We start from the raw sequence: 5,457 nt of genomic DNA on the forward strand, positions 1-5,457 counted from the left end.
GTCTACCCTACCAAACCATCCACCCCTTGAGGAAAGGAACTCTGTTTTGCTTCCCAGTGTATTCTCAATCTCTAGTGAAGAGCCTAGCACATAGTAGGGGTTCGAGGCTAATCTTATAATAATCCAACCCCACCACATGGCAAGAGCTGCCTTTTCCTTTTGGTAACTGGCAGACACACTTGGGGAGACCTGGTCCCTAATTCTACAGTCTCTCTCTCTCTGTGCATCCACCCAGTCTAGCACATAGCCAATGCACTAAAAAAAAAAAGGTTAGTTCAATGAATTAGCTGAAAATATACTTAAGTCAAGGAGTGAATGGATGCATTCATGTTAGTTAGGTAGTCATCTCATCATCTTTGTGACATCAGTTGGAGAAGGGTGGGGACCTCTTAAGACAGGAAGAGTGACATAGATGGCTGGTGGTTGTGTGATAGGGGTTGAGAAGGGTCAGTGCCCAGAAGATGTGCTTGTGGGACAAATCAAAATGCTGGGGGAAATGGTATCCAAATCCAAGCAGAAAGCGTTTGGCTCAGTAAGCCCCAGGAGTGCTCCTCTCTGGAAGTGTCAAGACTCTTGGCTCACTTCTAAGGCTGAGGAGTTCTTCATGGATCCAGGTCTGCCTAATTAAGCAACCTCCCATGTCCTTTGGCTCCCATTAGCCAGATATGAATACTAGGGCTTCACCTTCTGGCAGGGTTCCTTCCTTCAGTCTCTTTACCCTGTGATCCCCAACCCGTGAGGCTGGGCAGACTTCCCATTCTGCATGGGTCCCTGAGAACACTGCTTTTTCAGAAGAAGGAAGCCTTCCTGTAGATTCCTCTATGGGAAATGTTTGCCCATCACAGGTTTCAAAATGCTATTTCATAAATGTATTTCCCAAATAAAGAAACAGCTAACATTGTTGGCCCCAGGTATTCCAATCAGAAAGCTTTCTCATGTTGAGGAATGAATGCACACCTGTTTTGTTTTTTTTTAACTTGAAACCGACCTCTGTACACTATTACAAAGTATCTGCCTCATAACCAGGTTTCATTAAAAACTCATGGAGCTGACATCTGTTAAATGAGATAGTGATGAATCCAGGACAATCAAGAGCCCTGATTCTACTCTCTTAGAGGCCCCAAGGAAAATATGCAGCAGATGGGGCTGCTCTGGCCTCCCCTCTGACAATGAGCATGTGCTGGACAATGCCAGCTGCCATTTCCCTGCTCCTTCTAGTGCAGACCCCAGCCTCAAATTGTGTTTCCAGTTCTGCAGCTCAGCATGCCCGCCACCCCTAAGTACTCAAAAAAAAAAAAAAAAAAAAGGGTAATAGACCCTTCATTCCATCAGATTCCAATTGCTTTTAGGGCGTCTAAAATATATATTTTAAAATGACCTAAGGATTTTTACATATAATATTTTTCTGGGCATCAAGTGAGCTGATCTGCAACTTTAATAGAATGAAGTTTTTTTTAAATAAAAATGAAACGATAACCAAAGGATCAGTGGGGTCCTAAAAGCATAGAGGTCAGGTGGCAGCACTCACTTGCCAGAGCCAGGACACTGTGACTACTGAAATGACCAGTAAACAAGAACAGCTGCTAAGGGGCCTGTATAGAGCATAAAGAAATAAAGACTTCTTGGACTTTACAAAATAGATTCCATGGGAGAAATGACAATAATGTCAACTTGCACATAAGGGGAATGCCCTTAGGGTGTAACTGGAATGCCTCAAACCACAGAAACATCAGGCCCCACCTGCGAGAGCTGATAAGCATGAGGATCCTACCTTGTAAGGTCCATATAAGCCAAACACCTCAGATAGAGGATGCTCAAGCCTAACCGGATAGCATTACCGACGGGTGCACTAGAGCCGAAGACTCTGACCTTCTGACCCCTTGTAGCCACTGGCTTGGGACCGATGCGCAGCTTGCTACACTGCCAGTCAACAGAGCTCACTTTGGAGATGCTAAGGACTTTGACTCTGTACTTCCCCTCTCTGTGTGTTGTGTGTTAAGCTGTGTGGGCACTTGGTCGGTTTATCTGAGAAGGTTGCACCCAATAAACGTGGAGTTGTGGAAAGACACAAACGTATTCAAGAGCGTTACTTCAGTAGCTGCTTTTCTTGCTCACAACAGGGTCTGGCCCACAAGATGTAGACAAGAAAGCAGATGACCCTGGGGAAAAACATAGATAGGCAGCCAACAAGAGTGCTGCTTAACCACTAGAGACAGGATGAAGGAGCAGGAGGCTGAGGACATCCCAATAAAAAGCCAGTCCCTTGCTCAATTCCCAGACTTGGGCAATTTTCAGATCCAGAACCCACTGACCAAAAAAGTGGCTATATCTGTGGATGGAAGGACACTATAACACGGAGCAAAGATATTCCATGGCAATTCCTCCTGTCTTTCTGAACCAAAGTGACCAACAGTCATTTACTTGAGTAACTGGACACTGAGGAAAGGAAACTACTCAGACATTTCACTCTTAGACACAGATCTGAGTCGACACTGAAACCTGGAGATGCAAAGTGTCATCATGGCCCCGCCTCTCATAGTGAGGGCTAAGGTGGGCCAGGTAATCAATGGAGACCAGGCTAACCAAGGACCCGCTGGGTCTGTGGTGGTCATTGGCCCAGACCTTGAGTGTATAACTGGAACTGTTATACTTGGCAGTTGGAGTAAGGTCCACATTGGATCCCTGGACTATGGATTTAAAGTCCTCAGAGTAGAGATGGCCAAGTGGAAACCTTTGAAAGGGCCAAGATCATGCATCATAGCATATAACATCCAGGGCATAAGGTGGAGATTAGTACCACTATTGTAGTTTCACATAGTCCTGGATTGATCCTAGCCCTCTGGACTACATTAAGTCTCCTGGGTGAGTGTAGGTGTGGGACAGCTCCACTGCAGCCAGTTCTAGCCCGGATCTACAGGAGTCCTTTCACTGCGGCTGCCAACCCCTCACAAGGTGACTTTGTTTAAAAAGAATAATGAACTCACTCCAGTAAGTATGTAAAGTAGGAGTCCTTAATGCCAGTAGTAAATTGAGTTTCCTGAATAGACAATTTTTTTTTAAATGTAGAAAACTCAGAAGGTTTATAGGGAAATTTAATTTTATTATCCCAAAGATTTCGATCTTTGTCTCAAAGATTTCATGAGGAAAATACAAAAATAGATTTTTTACACAAGCTTAATTGGCCTGAAAGGATGATTAGAAAGGTCATACACTTCCATTTACTAAATGTTTTCTGTGAACAAGCTGATCTGTGAATTTCTCTCTCTGAAGATACTGACAAAATTAAATTTTTTATTGAACTGAATTAAAGATGACTTCATAATCAGGGAAGATAGATTCATAAAGGCTTTTATCACATGTGATTTGCCAACATGCGGTATCTTTTCTCAAATTGATTTTTCAGAGGCATTAGATTTTACTGAGGCAAAGCCAAACTTAACAAAATTGTTATTCATATCTCTTGGGGGGAAAAAAAAGACCTCTACAGCTATTTTGTCTGGAAGTGGAAAGTTACACTATAATTCTCGACAGTTAATAGTTAAAAATAAATAAATAAATAAAAGAGCACGTTAATTTCTAGTCTACTTTCTGTTGCTAAAAAGACATTAAAAATAAATAAATAGTGATGAAAAAGTATACAGTTAAGAATTTTCAACATTGTCAGTATGACTTTTTTATGTTACAATGATCAAATCCAACAAAATTAAGGTTTTGCACTAGCTGATCCTTTTGGATGTGATAAATAAAAGCAGAATCTATATTCACATAAATCTCTTTTCTCCAAAAAGACAAGGCGTATAGTCTGTACTCAGATCACCTCTGCTGCTAGCAGAATCATGCAACAGGTTGGAGAGTGAGGGGTTTTAGGAAGGTACAGTCAAATCTCCCTCAGATGTCTTTTAAAACAGAAACAAGTTAACATTTTCCTAAATGGGTTAGACAACCAAAAGCAAGAGGATGATTCAAGTCTCCTGCTGGTCCTGAGCCTCCACATGTCTCATTGCTGCAAGTCACCCTCAGAGCAGCTAAAGGGGCTCTGGACTTGGGAGATGCAAATGAGTACGACTTGGCTCTGCTCTCACAATGCTCAGTCTTCTTGGGGAGACAGATACCTAATATACTCTACAGAATGGTGTGGTGAGTGCTGTAAGAAGCCAGGATGCTGTGAGCACCCAGAGGAGAATGCGCCCAACTGAGGCATCTCTTTGAGACCCTCAGTGGTCCCACCTGTCCACAAGTTACCACTCAAAGCCTGAAATCTCTTAGTACAGTAGTTCTCAAAGCGTGGTCATGGGCCCGTGGGAGTTCTCCAGACTCGTTTATGGAGGTGGCCAGGTCAAACTCCTTTCATTATGATACTAAGGTATTATTTGCCTTTCTCATTGTCTTTCCCTCTAAGCTGCAGGGTCCCCAGGGGGAAGAAACAGTCTTCCTCACCCTTAACTCATTAAACTCCAGTAATCAGCGCACTGGATGCTCAACAAATTCAAGAAAAGGAGAAACAGAGAGAAATTTTATCTCACTCTCATGCCCTGACCTAACGACTAGAGCTCAGAGGGAGGGGCACTCCTCAGAAGGCGAGATGTACTGGACAAAACAGTAGGCACACACTCAAACCCTAGCTGCCCAGCACACATACAAACCTTCTTCCTTTCCCCCAAACACTTCCAGAAATGTCTTCTTATAACATAGTCAGAGATCCCCATACACAAATTTAAGCATGTACTCCCAGCCCACAGGAAATCACCAGGGCCCCATCCAGCTATTGTCGCCAGAGGTGACATCATGACACCATTGTTTCCTGAGCACAGGACCTTTGGGATGTGTCTGTCTTAGCTATTCTGCCGCCTTGGGACCAGATGGTAAATTTTATGGCCAGCCCAACCACCTCTAAAGTATGAACTGGGGGACAGGGAAAGGGGTAAGGGAAGAGAACTTTGTATTTAAATTATAATCCCCATTTTAAAAGAAAAAAATGATGGTGTTAAGAGAGGTGCTGGAATAATTTGCTTTTTAGCGGCAAAGAAAATGCAGATAGAGGCACTTTCCTTGTTTCTGTAACTAACCTTGAGGCCACAGCGTATGTGACCCTCCCCTCATCATCTATGTCATGCTTCTCTTGCTTTTGATCAGCATCCTGGCTGCTGTCTAGTTTAGCAGATCCTATTTCAGTCCTTCTCTTTCTCTAGAAACTAATGCAAGTGGTTTGGTTTTTGTGATTTTCTTTATGAAAAAGTCTTCTTCAACTACTGAAGATCAATTTCAGATACGGTTCTTATTTACCAATTGGATGGCAATTATATCAGCGTCCACTCAGATGAATGTACCCAAGAAATGAACCCATAAAAATATTTTGTGTGTGGGTAGCAAGGGTAAAAAGATAGCTTACTGTTCTTTATTAGTAAATGGCCCTCCAGCTTCTGAAAATGAAAAGGGGACTCAGAGTCTATTGAAGGA

The sequence above is a fragment of the Pteropus vampyrus genome, unplaced genomic scaffold, assembly GCF_000151845.1.
Source record: "Pteropus vampyrus isolate Shadow unplaced genomic scaffold, Pvam_2.0 Scaffold101, whole genome shotgun sequence".
NCBI classification, from domain to species: domain Eukaryota; kingdom Metazoa; phylum Chordata; class Mammalia; order Chiroptera; family Pteropodidae; genus Pteropus; species Pteropus vampyrus.